The 16,946-nt window shown below is 36.8% G+C and overlaps 1 protein-coding gene across 9 annotated transcripts in view; it reads right to left on the minus strand.

Annotated features, from left to right (window-relative positions):
• Positions 1 to 16,946, minus strand: part of CLOCK (clock circadian regulator) — a 137,693-nt gene that overhangs the window by 94,232 nt on the left and 26,515 nt on the right. For 6 of the 9 annotated variants that reach the window (XM_047719340.1, XM_047719342.1, XM_047719333.1 and 3 more), the window contains exon 3: positions 14,774 to 14,860. The exons of 2 other annotated variants lie outside the window; for them this stretch is intronic. The gene's annotated coding sequence lies outside the window, so the exon portion shown is untranslated. Of the gene's footprint in view, positions 1 to 14,729; positions 14,861 to 16,946 lie in introns of all 9 variants that reach the window. One more of the 9 variants, XM_047719337.1, reaches the window with a different exon arrangement.

Here is a 16,946-nt window from a genome sequence, read left to right on the forward strand (position 1 = left end):
CTATAGTTCAATAAAACAAAATTTTTAAGTAATTTAAATAAGAATCAGAGGCGCCTGGGTGGCTCAGTGGGTTAAGCCTCTGCCTTTGGCTCAGGTCATGATCCCAGGGTCCTGGGATCGAACCCCGAATTAGGCTCTCTGCTCAGCGAGGAGCCTGTTTCCCCCCTGTCTCTCTCTGCCTGCCTCTCTGCCTACTTGTGATCTCTGTCAAATAAATAAATAAATAATCTTTAATTTAAATAAGAATCAAACAAATAAAAAAAGAAATGGGCTCTGAAAACAGATTTCTTGGGTATGTATTATAGCTGAGTCCCTTTATTAGCTGGGGGTCTCAGACTAGTCAGTTCATCTCTACGCATCATTTTTTTTTTTTAAATGGAGATATGACAGTAGGTACATGCCATTGTTCTGAGGATTAAATATGTTCCATGTTTGGGACAGCACACAGAAAACAGCAAATGAATTTTATTTTTTTAAATTTTTTTTTTAAATTTCTTTTCAGCGTTCCAGAATTCATTGTTTATGCACCACACCCAGTACACCATGCAATACATGCCCTCCATAATACCCACCACCAGACTCACCGAACATCCCACCCCACTCCCCTCCAAAACCCTCAGTTTGTTTCTCAGAGTTGGGGGAAATTGGATGGGGAGACGAACCATGACAGACTGTGGACTCTGGGCAAATGAATTTTAAATATGATTAGTGCTAATATTATCAATGAGATGAGATGGCAAAGGATCAAAGAGACAGAAGAAAGCCAAGAAGGATTAGCTGTCCCTAAAATTAAAGGAAAAGAGTGTTTTTAGAAGTTGACAATGTAAATATTGCAGTGCAGACAAGACAATCACTCTAAAATGTCCATTGTATTTAATAACAAAATAATTTGATACCTTTGGTGAAGGAGATATGAAACAGACACTGAGCACTGCTTTAAGAGAGTAAACTGGAAACCCCTTCCTTAAAGTTTGGTGCGAAAAAGTTTAGAGAGATGTATCAATAGCTTGAAAATATTTATACCCTTTGACCCAGTAATTTTACTTTGAGAAAAAAGGGAACAGTCAGAGGTGTAGCCAAATTCTGTATTCATTGCACTACTGTGCAAAATCTAACTGTGTAAAGTTAGAAAGAATTTAAGCATCTAATAGCAATAACAGTGGCACCAAGATATATCAAATATAAATCGAAATAAGCCAAAAGTAAAACTGTAGTTAAGTAGCTTATGAATTTTTAATTTTCTTCTTTAGTACATTCTAAAATTTGTTGCATGAGCATGCACGATTATTATAATCAGAAAAACTCAAGTGCTGCCTTTTCCTTTTTAACTGTCCAATATTAGAGCCCTGATACTTCAGGAACATAAATTACATGTTTATCCATTCCAGAAAACAAAGTATGAGTAACAAAATAACATGTTATTGTTAAAAAAATAAGAGCAACAGGGGCTATTTTCCTATGTACTGTTCCCATAGTTTAAAGAAAAAACTTTTAATTTTACCTAATTATCAATAATCTTTAAATTATTAATTTAAAATGATTAACTCAGGAACTTGGGTTTAAGAAATGGAAACTACAATAGATCTTTTTCTAACCTAATAACCTACTGACCCACTGACCTACTTTGGAACTGAGGTCAGTTAAACCTGATATCATAGATTATTTCTGGAGCTGATGGATCTACTAACATTAATTAAAAGTAGTGCTGAAACTTAACTGACTGGTATAATACAAAATCCAAGCAGTAATCCTCACTACGTTTATCATGATTTATGAAAAACTCTAACTTGCTTCTGCAGATCATCAATGTTTGTATTATAACTGAAAAGATAATTATTCCTAAGAGAACAATTTTAACTTGTGAAGATTCAAATACTTTTTAAATTAATTGTTTAACATATGAGTAAAGATGAAATTAAATAGTTCTTAACTTACTCAATACTAAATGGGAACATTAGCCTACCCCTATGTACAATGGATGTAAAATATTAGCAAGATGAAAAACATTCTTACCTCTCTATATAGGAGTTTCTGAAACTAACTGAAACTGAGAACTGACAGTAAGAACAAGAAACACACCCCAAAGCAAACTTGAACTATGAACCAGACAAAATTCTGGCTCCAGACAAAAAACAAACAGCCAGAACTATTGTCTTTCAAAGGTCTAAATGTGAAGTATTTTTGAAGCTTCATTAAATAAAGAAATATTCAAAAACTAGTACAACGTTCTTAGTAGGACACACAAGAGTATTCCAATGATTCAATTAATGTATTTCTTCAAATAATGCCTGAGATCCCTACTCATGTAGTAGACTATTCTGGTCCACAGAGTATTAGGAGCACCTTATTCCTTTTTCAGAGATGAGACTGAGGGCTGAGCCTGTCCCCAGCCTCCACTGAGTCCCACAGAAGATCTGAAGGTACAGAACTGAAGCCTGACTCAGTGAATTACACAGGAACCAGGTACCACAACCCTGAAGCTACACTCCACAGCCCTCCTGCCCCCACACCAGGACTCTTTACTAGGCTCAGCAGGAAGATAGAGGGGACCCTGTGGTAGACAAAATATGGCGCCACTAAAAGGATCATTCATGCCCTAATCTCTAGAGTCTGTAAAATGTCACTTTACAGGGCAAAAAAGGACTTCGCAGATGTGATTAAAGTTAAAGATCTTGAGATGGGGAGATTATTCTGAATTATCTGTGGGTGTAGTGCGATCATGTGAGTCTTTAAAAGCAGAGGATCTTTCAGATACATGCACCCTTATGTTTACAGCAGCATTATTTACAATAGCCAAATTATGGAAGCAGCCCAAGTGTCTATTCATAGATGAAGCGATAAAGAAAATGTAGTGTGTGTGTGTGTGTGTGTGTGTGTGTGTATGTATCTATGTATAGGTGTACACACACACACTGGAATATCATTCAGCCATAAAAAAGGATGAAACCTTACCATTTACAACAACATGGAAAAAGCTATAGAGTATAATGCTAAATCAGAGAAAGACAAATGCCGTATGACTTCATATACCATAATGCCATATGACTTCACTCATATGTGGAAACAAAACAAATGAGCAAAGGGAAAAAGAGAAGGAGAGAGGGGGAGAGGGAGGGAGGGAAAAGAGACAGACAAACAAGAAACAGACCCTTAACTCTAGAGAACAAACTGATGGTTCACAGAGGGGAGATGGGGTGGGATGGGTGAAATAGGCAAAGGGGATTAAGGAGTGCACTTGTGATGTTGAGCACAGGGTGTTGTGTGGAAGTCTTTAATCACTCTACTGTACACCCGAAACTAATATAACACTGCATGTTAACTGAACTGGAAATAAAATTGAAAAAATTAAAAAAAAAAAAAAAAAAACAAATACAAAAACACCAGAGACCTTTCCTGGTTGTGGTCAGAGAATTTATGAAACCGAGAAGAAAGGTCAGAAAGATACAATGTTGTTGGGTTTGAAGGTGGAAGAAAGGGGCCATAAAACAAGGAATATGAGGCTTCAAGAAGCTTAAAAACACAAGAAACAGATTCTTCTTGGAAAAAGAGGAAGGAATTTTCCAGAAAGGAATGCACCCCTGCTGACACCTTGAATTTAGCCCAGTGAGACCCATGTGGCACTTCTGAGCTTCAGCACTGACTGTAAGATAATACATTTTTACTGTTTTATGTCATTAAGTGGTAATTTGTAGGACAGCAACAGAAACAATGCAAATCCAAATATCTCTGGCTGCCCTTGATAAATTTGCCTTTCGCAAATCTCTCTCCCTCAATATTTACAATAACCTGTCTTGGAAACCATCAAGACTAATCCCATTATGCCCTACTTTCCTTTTATATCAGTTACTAAAAGAGGCCCAAGACCCTCCTCCCCCCTCCAACACACAATTACCTGGATTCTTGTCCTTACACACTCTTTATAGCCCTACATTGATCCCTTTTCCCTTCCTTTCCCAATTCCCAAACTCCTTTAACTGTGTTCTCTGGAACTCATAGTGGTATCATTAACAAAATCTCCTACTTCCTCAATATATTCTTGCACACTCTCTTCACCTTCCTTGCACCCAATGAAACCCCACTCTCCTCTAGAAGTTCTGCTCTAACTCCAGTCCTTTCAAATGACAGCTGTTTTCCTCTCCCATGTCACAGATGACCGAGTCCTGGTGGTGAGGTGGACCTCCTTTTCCTCACTGTCACTGCTGAATTATTCCCTTCTCATGTCTCCAGATGATGTCAGCTGCAACCCTCTCTGTGTTAGAACTACTCAAAAAACTCCCAGAATAAACCCTCTTGTTCCTTCAGGGCTGTTACTCTCTCCACATTTTCTCTCCTCCAAAATCCTTCCAGCTCATTCCCCTGAGTTATTCTAGAACTCACCATCAGAAATAATCACATGCCTCTCCATATTCTCTGTTTCAAACACTGATCCCTCCATAGCTCACACAAGCTGAGACAGCTAGCATGTGATCTGCTTGATTCAAAATCACAAAAAACAGATTTTTTAAAAATTGGCAGTACAGCTCTAACTTATTTATTTATGCCTCTGACTTTTTTTTCCCCCAACCTGTCCTAGCCTCCTAATCTTTGCTGGGCCTCCACAATTTCTCATCCCAGAAAAGGCACAAAGGAACAAGGCAAGTTTATCTGAGATGGTCAGGGAATATCAGAGAGAAATGCTTACTTCTTTTCCGTGTTTGTCTAAATGTCTTCCTTTTTGCCATGAATCCTTTGTACATTTATCATGGATAAGCCGCTCCATGAGACGTTCTGTAGCAAAATGCAATGACTGCTTACATCTCTATACAGCGCAAGTCATACTGATGATAAAAACTTCTTATAATTCCAACTTACAGCATTTATTAATACAGGCACAAATCACACAAATACTGAAAAAAACATGTGGAGGGGAAACCAGGCTTCTGAAGGTCACATCTCTTGCCACATTGCACAGTACCAATTTTCCTTTCTAACTTCATATTTCTCTAACCTCATCCCCCATTTCATCCTCACTGTAGACATACTCCCTATTCTTGAACCACAGTGAACTTCTCACCAGTCCCAGGAGGTAGCAAACAAAAAGACCCCTGGGTAAGCCAAGGTCCACACATCACTGCCCAACATATTATCAACACAAAAAACTTCTGAATAAACTAGAATTAATATTCACAGGAAATCACATTGTCATTCACATCAGGATTCAATTAATCAGTATATAAAATTCATGTTGTTAGTGAAAAACTAAACGGATGTACCATGTATTAGTTTCCTATGGCTTCTAAAACACATTACCACAAACTTAATGGAATGAAAAAAACACAAATTTATTCTCTCCCAGTTCCAACCCCACTGGGCTAAACTCAAGGTGTCAGCAGGGCTACGTTCCTCTCTGGAAACTTTAGCAGAAACTGTTTTCTTGCCTTTACAACCTTCTCAAGGCTTCTCACCTTCCTTGGCTTATGGCTCCCCTCCTCAATCTTCAAAACCAGCAGCAGGCCATATGCTTCTCAAGCTGCCATCTCTTCTGCCTCCCTTTTCCCTTACAAAGACCCTAGTAATTGATCACACTGGGCCCACCCCGATAATCCAAGAGAACCTTCCCAACTATAATTCCTCTTTGCCAGTCAACCTAACATAATCACCGGTTCTGGGAGTTAGGGAATGGACATCTTGAAGGACCATTATTCTGCCTACCACATTCCTTGACCAAAGAAGTCTCTCTTTGGTGAGGACAAAATTAAGTATCTTTGGGGAAGATAAGACATCAAAGAACAATTTGATCCATCAATAGATAAAGGACCACACCACCACAACAGGTAGTTTGTAACCTTTTTTGTTTTTTGGTAATTTATTACTGAAGTATTGTAACTTCTGAGCTATCTTTTCGTTTTATGTTTCTTCAAGGAAACTGAAGAATAATGTGGATGATAATTCATGTTCTAGGAATTCAACTGCAACTTTCAAGCCTAACATTATTGCTGTATGGCCCCAAGAGGCTCTATGTCTGCTTTTTCTGGATGGCAAAAGTTAGTTTAATGTCCAAAAAAATATGAAAGCATTCTTTCCCTTTTGGACAACTATTTCATGTGCTATACTCAGTTTAAAAAAAGGCATAATTTCTAAGTGTCAAACATTTGTCCAAAGAAGATAAATTAAATTTGATCCTTTGTGGACTGGCCCGTTTTAAAAAGACAAGTGTATGTAAATTTCTCTTTTCTCCCCAAGATTTTACTTATTTATTTGAGACAGGGAGCGAGCAAGTGAGGGATGGAACAGAACAAGAAAATACCTAAGCAGACTCTCACTAGGCACATGGAGCCTGATGCAGGGCTCCATCCTGCAACCCATGAGATCAGGACCTGAGCCAAAACCAAAAGTCGGTCACTTAACCAACTGAATCACCCAGGTGCCCCTGCGTGTATTTAAATTTCTGAGCTGGATCTGAAGAGGGGGAGAAGAGAGGGAAGGAGAGAAATGGAAAGGAAAGGGAGGGCGAGAATGAATGAATAAAACGTATCAACCTAGAAGTACAGAATTTTATTAGTGATAAAAATTTCCAGGGACCTGTTATTAAGTAGTAGTATGAAATAGTAGGCTTAGGGGCTAGCTCATGAGATATTTAATAACTTAAAACTATTATGTACAAATATGACAATGCCACCAGACCCATGTAAAATGCCACTAAACATATATCAATTTTTAAGGCCACAAGTATTCCTCTTTTTGCAGTATAATCCCTTTATAAAATAGGCAGTTGTTCTGTCCTATTAAAACTTGGGTAAAGTGCCAGGTTGCTTTTGTGTAACCAAGTAGGCCAAACAAGTTCACAACTATCTGAAAACTAGTTCAAATATGTTTAGATGGATCCTGAACCACAGATTATTCAGAAAACTACCATATAACATTTCTTTACTGAAATAATTATTATATCTACACTTTAAGATAAAATTTAATCCCTTTACATTTTAAGATTTTGCAGTATGACTCACATGCTACCCATATCCACTTTTCTGTCTTATCCTTATTTACCTTCAAAACTCTGAAATAAATATATGTGGGTCTCTTAGTTGACTATTAACTATTTTTTAAACCTGATTAAACAGATTTAAACTGACTGCCAAATCCTCACCTGAAATGTTAAGGTCTTAGAAAATGGCAGTTCAAGACACTATGTGGATCTGTGGAATAGGAAGGGAGATGGGGGCTCACATTGTACAGACAAATCATCTCAGTAGCATGCAAGTAGGAATCATTAAGGACAAAAGAGAATGTGTGAGTGGCAGACTAATTCACAGCCAGAAGGCCTATGACCAGGTTTCACAAGGTGCAACCTAGACTTGACAAGTATTACAGAACAGAGACATTCATGATACAGAAGACGCAGGATTTGAGATTTCGACTGATTTATCTTTATGTCTGCTACTGAGCCCAGACAGCAAATTCGTATTTCGTATATTATTTGTTTTTTGGTTCTGAAATTTCCATTTCATTCTTTTTTTTTTCAAAGATTTTATTTATCCATTTGACAGACAGAGATCACAGGTCGGCAGAGAGTCAGGCAGAGAGAGAGGAGGAAGCAGGCTCCCTGCTGCGCAGAGAGCCCGATGTGGGGCTCGATCCCAGGACCCTGAGACCATGACCTGAGCTGAAGGCAGAGGCTTTAACCCACTGAGCCACCCAGGCGCCCCCCATTTCATTCTTTTACATGATTTCTATTTTTCAGAGGAGAACTATGTTCGATTCATTTCAAGTGTTCTTTTACCTCAAGGAGCACAGATATAACAGGTGTTTTAAAGCCTTTTTCTAGGGGCACCTAGGTGGTTCAGTTGTTAAGCATCTGCCTTTGGCTCAGGGTCATGATCCCAGGGTCCTGGGATCAAGCCCCAAGTTGGGCTCCTTGCTCAGCAGGAAGCCAGCCTGCTTGTGTTCTCTCTCTCTCTCTCTCTCTGTGTCTCTGTCAAATAAATAAATAAAATCTTTTTTAAAAATTAAAAAATAAAGCCTTTTTCTAAAAACTCCATCATTGGATCATCTGAGGTTTGGCATCTATTCATCATCTTTTCACTTAAAAAGTGGTCAGTTTTTCCTGTTTCTTGGTATGTCAAGTAATTTTGGATTATATCCTAGACATATATAACCTGAGTATCAGGTTGTAAAACTCCAGATTGTATTAACCCCTTCTGGATAATTTGATTTTTTTACTGAAGTTTATTGTAACTTCCGTATTGCCTTCCATGGGTAGTAGTTCAAACGTCCGTTCAGTTTTTAAAGCCTTTAACTATATTATTTGGGTTTATCCTTTGCATGCAACACTCAGAGGCAAGCCTGGATCTGAATATTGGTTTATATCATAGTTCAGTTCTCTGGGTCTTTGCTTTGTTTCTTTGGATCTGTTCTGTGCATGTATAGCTCATGAGTAATGTAGGACCTTTGTGGGTCGTACTCATAATTAGGGAATCTCCTCTCAGTTCTCTTCTCCCTGAGATTTTCCTCACATGCTCCAGTTTCCAGCAGCCCCTTTCCCAATTCCTCTGCCCAGAGAAATCAACTTCTCTCAGAGTTTTAAGTGCTAGTGCCGCCATGACAGTGCAATTTTAGAAATGGAGAGAGTCTTATTGCAGGTTTGAGAGAGAAAAAGGAAAATAAGTGGACCCCTCTTCCTTATTCTTCGGCTAGAAATGGAGGTTTCTCTTGAACTTTTTGCTAACTGCTACACCTGCTGTGTATTTCTACAATTCAGCCCACCATGTGGCCAAAACTGGGTCAAAGAAAGAAAAAAATGATAAACTCACAATTATACAAGTTACCCTTCAAACTACAACTTCCCTTCTCAATTTGCTTTAATTTTCAGTCTAAAATAGTTGTTTTTGTATTTCATTAGGAGTTTCTATTTCTAATCAGTCGGAGAATTAGGCTTATTCCATATCTTGGTCTACCCACTGTATTATAACCATGTCCCAAAAGACTTTTCACCTAGTGGCTTCAGTAGTCACTTACTGATCATTATCTTGATCCATTATTTCATTAGAAGTTGCACTGTGGTGAGTTTCTAATCCTATTATTTTCTCAACATTTCTTATCAGCTGTGATTCTTCTACATAGGTAAACTTCCCCTCTTAACTATTTGGTTATCCTGGAATATAATCTGTGCAGAAAAACATTAAATGGTTGGTTCTTTCATTTATAAATGATTTTCAGAGTAATGACCTGATACCCGGGGGAATTTTTAAATATTATGATGAACTTCTGGAATCTTATATGTGTATCAACCTACTACAGTCATTACATTTCTTATACCTATTTTTATGAAAATTTGCAAACACACACAAAAGTAAGAAGAATAATATAATTATTAACCTACAAATCACCTATTTTCAACAATAATCAAATCATGGTCAATCTGGTTACGTCTATACTGCCCCTTCTCTATTCCTCCCCACCTTCCTTTGTATTATTAAAAGGAAACCCCAAAACTGTATCACTGCATCTGTAAATACCCCAGTGTGAATCTATAAATTATAAGGACCAATAAAAAACATAACCACAATATCATTACCCTAGCTTAAAAAGTTAACAGAGATGTGTAAGACCTCCATACACAAAATAAAATTCTGAGATTCTGAAACTCTCAATACTGAAAGATGTCCAATATACCTAATTTGATCTATAGATCTGATATTAAGCTGGCCAATATAAATATTAAATAAATAATATTAAACTTGCCTTTTTTAAAAACTTGCTTGCTATAAAGAAGGTTATCTATTTAGGAAATTGACAGGTTGACTATAAAATTTTTATTGAGATTCAAAAGACCAATAAAAACCAAGCAATTGTGAAGAACCTAACTGGAGGATTTAAAGCTACAGTAATTAGAAGAGTACGGCACTGGCACAACAGCAGCCCAATGGGACAGAAGAACCCAAAAACAGACCCACGAATAAATACCCATCTGAACTGCAACAAAGGCACTAGGGCCTTACCATAGGGAAAGGATAATCTTTTCTTCAACAAATAATGTTTGACAAAATGGGTTTCCATATGGAAAATAAAATGAACCAGGAACCTTACCATATGCCATGCCTAAACCTAAGTGTAAAAGTTAAAACAATCAAGTTTGTAAGAGAAAACATACAAGAATACCTTCTTGGCTTTCGGGCAGACAAAGATTTCTTAAAACACAAAAAGCACAACCATAAAAGAACTATTTAGTAAAATGAATTTTATTAAATTTAAGAAATTTTCTTAATAAAGACACACTACTGGGGCACCTGGGTGGCTCAGTCGGTTAAGTGTCTGCCTTTGGCTCAGGTCATGATCCCAGAGCGCTGAGATCAAGTCCTGCATCAGGCTCTCTGCTCAGCAGGGAGCCTGCTTCTCCCCTCCCTCTGCCTGCCCTCCTGTCTGCCACTCTGCCTACTTGTGCTCTATCAAAAAAAAAAAAAAAATCTTTTAAAAATAAAGATACACTGTTAAAAGAGTAAAGAAGTAGGATGCATATCTTCAATACTTAATCCAACAAAAAACTTACCCTAGAAATAAAGAACTCCTACCAATCCATAAGATAAACAACTCAACAGAAAAATGGTCAAATGACATGAAAAGGCATTTCTCAAAAGAGGATATCCAAATGGTCAACAGCATACAAACATGTGCTAAATCCTTAAAGACAGCAGGGAATTTCAAATTAAAACTCCAATAATTTTTTCACCACATATATGGCAAAGAAGCTAATATTAAAAAACACTAATAATTTTAAGTGCTGGTGAGGATGTAGAGCAATGAGAACCCTTGTACACTGTTGGTAGGTATAAAAATTCCAACCATTTTCAAAAACTAGGGGCACCTATTAAAGTGCAACAGTGAAATACCGTGATCAACAATTTCACTCTTAGATATTTACTCAAAAAAAAAAAAAAAAAATGCATGCATATGTGCACCAAAAGACATGCTCAAGAATATCCACAGCAACATTGTTTATAATAGCTAAAAACTGATAATGATCCAAATGTTCATCAATAGTAGAATGGATAAACTGAGGCAATATACAATGAAGTATTACAAAGCAATGCAAAAGAATAAGTTAATGTTGTGTGAATCAACATAGGTGACTCATAAACAAGATGTTGATCAAAAAAGATAGTCAAAAGATGTTTAACAACAGACAATACTAATGAATAGTAAATGAAGTCAGAATAATAGTTACCTTTGGAAATGTGTGTTGACTGTCAGGGGGCATGAAGGAGGCTCCTAGGTTGATGAAAATATTCTATATCTTGATCTTGGTTAAATGAGTGTTGACTTCATAAAATTTAATTAGAAGGATACTCAAGATTTATCCACTTTAGAAAAAGCATGGTTTAATTCAATGCAAAAAGTTTTAAAGGTTAGCAATACTGTATCAGTCCCTTAATTTTTAAATTTTTAACTTTTTGGTTGCTTTACTTGGTAAAATTCAAGTCTCGGAAAACAAGATCTCTACATCAGTTTGCTTCTTAATTGGCTATTAAAAGATGTATTTACTTCCTTTATCAGTACGGTTACTGAAGAATGATCTTGATATACTGATCTTTCCCAAATTATGAAGGCAACAGAAGGTCTAGGTTGAAGTTAGACCCATCCCATTATTTACAACCTAAAAATTGTAAAACGACTTTTTTTTCTCTTCAAAGACAATGTGTGTGTGCGCAAGTAGAGGGAGGGGCAGAGGGAGATGGGGAAAGAATCCTCAAGCAGACTCCTTATGCAGCACGGGGCCCAATGCTGGGCTCAATCCCAGAACCCTGAGGCTGTGATCCAAGCAGAAACCAAGACATGGACGCCCAACTGACGGAACCACCCAGGTGCCCCTATGGATCAATTTTTCTATATTAATTCCAGAACCCTATTTCCCATAATTTGTATTTGGCGGGGGGGAAAAAAAAGTAAGAAATTTAAGGCTTCTGAGGCTTAGCAGCAGTTTTAACTAGAATTGCATAGCAAATCAAGGCAAGGTGTTAGCATAAGGCTGTTGTGAAAATGAAATAAATACTAAATGTAGCATGCTTAGAATATAATGTCTGGCACTAAAAAAGCTCAAAAAGGTCATCAATTATTAGTAGCAGTTTAAGAACCACTATAGTAGATCCTTACTCTTGAATTTCCTTCAAAATATAATAAATTTAAGGTCAAATATAATAAATATAAGACAGTAAAACCAGATCTACTTTTAAAAACAAAGCTGCTGTATGGAGTTAAGGGAACACAATAGACTTTTAATAAAACAAGCTACAGTGGACATTATATTAAAGCAAAGTAGCAGATAGAAGAAAATTTAACACATTATACCTAAAATTATTCAAGTTCTAAATTCTACTAATTGGTATTTAACCATGACTTTATGATTAAAAAAACTGATGAGATAATCAGCAAGAATACTGCTAATATAAAGACTTCATCTTTGCATAGCAGTTTTACATTTGCTAAGTTCTATTTCATTTTATCTCCACAATACTATAAAATAACTAAATTTTATAGACTATTTATAAATCAAACTTATTAAATCTAATAAAGAATCACAGAACAGAGTATCTGCACTTACAACCACAAATTAAGCATAAAACACCCAATAAAAAATATTGTTCAGAATAGTACCACCATGTACACAGCGTATGTGTGGAAAGCATTTTGAAAAAAGCACAAACACTGTAAAGTGTATTTTTAATCAAAGTAAATAATTTAAAAGCAACAGTATTTGGACATAATCTCTAGGTTTTTGGTAAATGCTAATGTCATTTCTTTAAACTTTTTACTTGGAAATACCTTCAAACTTTCAGAAAAGTGCACAAATAGTTCAAAGAACTTCTATGTATATTTTATCCAGACTGATCAATTAACATTTGCATCATTTTTCTCAACGTATATAGATAAACATTTGCTGAACCATTTGAAAATAGGTTGTATCTATCATACCTTTTTACCCCTAAATATGTGAACATATGCCTCTTAAGAACAAAGACATTCCCTTAAATAGTCATAATATAGTTACTAACTTCAGGAAATTTAACAATTACACAAAATTTTAATTTAATGTCTATTTTCCTTTCCTTTTTTTTTTAACTGACCAAATGAAGTTCTCTAAGGCTTTCTTCCTCCTCCAACACAGGATCCAGTCCAGAGTCATGTAATGACTGCACTTAGCTGTCCGATCTCCCTAGAATCCTTTAATATGGAACAGTTTTCCTCCACTAAATGCCACTTAAACTATCTCATCATTAACAAGGTATTGGGTAGGATAATACTTTAAAAAGCTGGGTTCTTGAGCAAACTATACAGGGAAGGTTCATTAAAAAAGAGATTCAATGGTTAAGTTGGGGAAGTTTCAGATGACTTAAGATGAGAATATATGAATCTTCCTATCCAAGAGCAGCTTTTAATATATATATTAAAAGCTGCTCTTGGATAGGATATATAATATATATATAATATATATTAAAAGCTGCTCTTGGATATATATAATATATATATATTATTTATTTATTTATTTACACACATACATTTTAAAGCTTTATAAGAAGAAGGCTTCTAAGTTTCTTTGAGATTGGTAATTTCTGGTTTAGTAGTTTATTTTAAAAAGTAACAATTTATAAACAACTTAGACAAATAAATCTGGCCAATGATTTCATGGCTATCTGTAAAAAACAGATCCAGAGAAAATTACTGTTTTCATCAAAATTCTCTCCTATAGTTTTTTTTTTTAATTCTCTCCTACAGTCAACAAAAAACACCCACTCCCAATAAGCAAGGCTTTAAAGAAACTAGAATTAGGGGCGCCTGGGTGGCTCAGTGGGTTAAGCCGCTGCCTTCGGCTCAGGTCATGATCTCAGGGTCCTGGGATCGAGTCCCATATCGGGCTCTCTGCTCAGCAGGGAGCCTGCTTCTCTCTCTCTCTCTCTCTCTCTCTCTCTCTCTGCCTCTCCATCTACTTGTGATCTCTCTGTCAAATAAATAAATAAAATCTTTAAAAAAAAAAAAAAGAAAAAGAAACTAGAATTATTGTGATCGTACATACATAAAATAGGTACTAGAGCTACAACAGATCTTATTCTTTTACTCAACACTGACTTTGTGCCAACCCATGTGTCAGGCCTACAATAGCCATGGTGGCATCCATTGTTTAAAAAACAGGCACAGTATTTACCCTTAGGAAACTTACAATTTAGTAAACCCAACACCCGTGGTTTCAGATAGAAAAGATATTATTTTTCCCTATTTTGAAAATAAACCTACTAGCACTCAACCTATAAATAAATACTTCTCCAACCATGAAGAGCATAGGTCAGTTAACTTATTCTGAAAAGGGCTACATAGTAAATACTCTTGCCTTTCTGGTCCCTAGGGTCTCTAATGCAACCACTGTACTTAAATTAACTCTGCCATAGAGCATGAAAACAGCCATACACATTATGTTAAAAAAAAAAAAAAAAAAGAGGGGCTGTGTTCCAATACAGCTTTATTCACAGATGCTGAAATTTGAATTTCATATCATTTTCACTTCACAAAATAGTATTCTTTTGAGATTTTCTTTTCCAAAATTCTAAAGATAAATTAAGGCTATCAAAACAAGTAGGAGATCATGCTCTAAATATTCTTATAATACTTTGTCCTATGCTTCTTGCCAGGTGATCATATACTTTACTATAACCAACAATTATGAATTACACAGAAAAAAGAAAAAAAGAAAAAATACAGCATACCTCAGAGCTCAAAACGAAAACTGAAGGTATCTAGTGAAACTCACCAGGTTCTAAAAATTCATCTAAGAAGAATGCAGAATGTTCCAAACACATCTTACACTGTGACAGAATCAGCTTCTAAGTTTCAGCAGCTTTAGGAAAAAATAAAATAAAAATACTGTAAAACAAGGGCAGCTGTGGAGATAATGTTAGCCAAAGCCTAAGCAAAAATATCTCTAGTATTTTTCTTTCCCATGCATGTATACAGCATTAACTGGGGCCTCCTATGTGCCAGGAACTGGGGATGCAGCAATGAACATGTCAGATCCCATCAACCCCTGTGGGAGCTCACTATAAAGGGCAACTCCAAATGGGATGAAAGACTTTAAGAATCATGATGTTGTGAGGGGAAGGTATGGCAGAAAAACAAACCAGTCTGGTGAGAATTGGTTAGGAACGGCCTCCTAAAGGAGAAGCATTTAATGGAAGCATAAACAGGATCTGGCCAGATAAAGAAAGGCAGGAGGGAAGAGAAAGTGTTTCATCCAAAGTGAACAGCAGGTTCAAAGGGCCAGATATAAGAGAGAAGTCAGCATTTGTGTAGAAGTAAAATAAGTGCAATGTGGCTGCTCAGAGTAAGAAAGGAGATAAAAATAACATTCTTGGAGGTGAGACAGATAAGATAGGAAATAGGCAAAGAAATTTGCCCCAGTCACAGAGTCACAAAGGGGTAAAAGGCAGAGCCCATTTCAAACCTTCATCACCTGACTGGGATATACTGCCCATTCTTAAGTTCTTTTCAACCCACTAGCCTCAAGGGTTCAGAGGGGGCCCTTGGAAGGAAGCTGAGGAAAAAATGCTTGTGAAGAATGATCCTTTTAGGGGGCTTTTGAAAGGGCCTGAGGGAAGACTGCCTTGGGCCAATAGCCTGCCTCCCTATGAATGAAATGGACAACTAACCATCAAGAAATCCTCCTGCATGGGGCGTCTGGGTGGCTCAGTGGGTTAAAGCCTCTACCTTCGGCTCAGGTCATGGTCTCAGGGTCCTGGGATCAAGCCCCACATGGGGCTCTCCACTCCGAGGGGGGGGAGCCTGCTTCCTCCTCTCTCCCTGCCTGCCTGCCTGCCTCTGTGACTACTTGTAATATCTGTCTATCAAATAAATAAATTAAAAAAATCTTAAAAACAAAAAACAAAAAACCTCCTGCAGAATGATGGCAAAGAAGTCAGTCTCCAACATTGTTCTCAGTTACTAACAATTACCAAGCACTTTACTATGTGTGAAGCCCTGCTATAAGTGCTTTACCTATGTATTAACTAACTCAATCCTCATAATAGCCCTATGAGGTAGGTACTTTTATTACCCTCTATTTCCAGTGTGATTTTATAAAACCATCCAATCATGGCCAGTAATTCTTATTAACAATTAAAATTAAAATGATTAGAAACATTAATATTTCTCACCACAATATTAAAAGCATTTTCATTACCCTTCTACCAGAAAAGTACCATTTTAAATATCAATTAACAAAAATAAAAGACTACAACATTGGGCGCCTGGGTGGCTCAGTGGGTTAAGCAGCTGCCTTCGGCTCAGGTCATGATCTCAGGGTCCTGGGATCGAGGCCCGCATTGGGCTCTCTGCTCAGCAGGGAGCCTGCTTCCCTCTCTCTCTCTCTCTCTGTCTGCCTCTCCGTCTACTTGTGATCTCTCTCTGTCAAATAAATAAATAAAATCTTAAAAAAAAAAAAAAGACTACAACATTAATTCGGTTAATTTTTTTTAAAAACTAGCAGTTCTATTAAGGAAAGAATCTGGAAAATCCTGTTCTCCTTATTCATTCGCTCACTATGGTCTGTTCTGATAAGAAAAACACACCACATTCCTGGCCTCATGGAGTTTTAGGCACTGAAATACAATGATGTTTGATACTCCTGGGCAATCACATTTTTGCAACATATACTAAGTTTTTTGGTTTTTTGGGGAGGGGGGTCCTAAGTTTTTTTGAATGAAGAACCAACAATCACATAGACAAAATCTGATGCAACAGAAGAGAATCAAAACTTGAGGGAGCAGATTGTGAGCAAAAATATACAAATGTTAAAAGAGGAAGAGAGAGAATAAGAAACTGTTCCACTGAGCAGTATACTCAGGAAGAATGAAAAAGAATCCTCACTCAAAGAGAGCAGAGAGAAATAGTAGTAATTAGTGCACAGTGATGAAGGTCCTTAAGGAAAT

The sequence above is a fragment of the Lutra lutra genome, chromosome 2 (assembly GCF_902655055.1).
Source record: "Lutra lutra chromosome 2, mLutLut1.2, whole genome shotgun sequence".
Taxonomy (NCBI): Eukaryota; Metazoa; Chordata; class Mammalia; order Carnivora; family Mustelidae; genus Lutra; species Lutra lutra.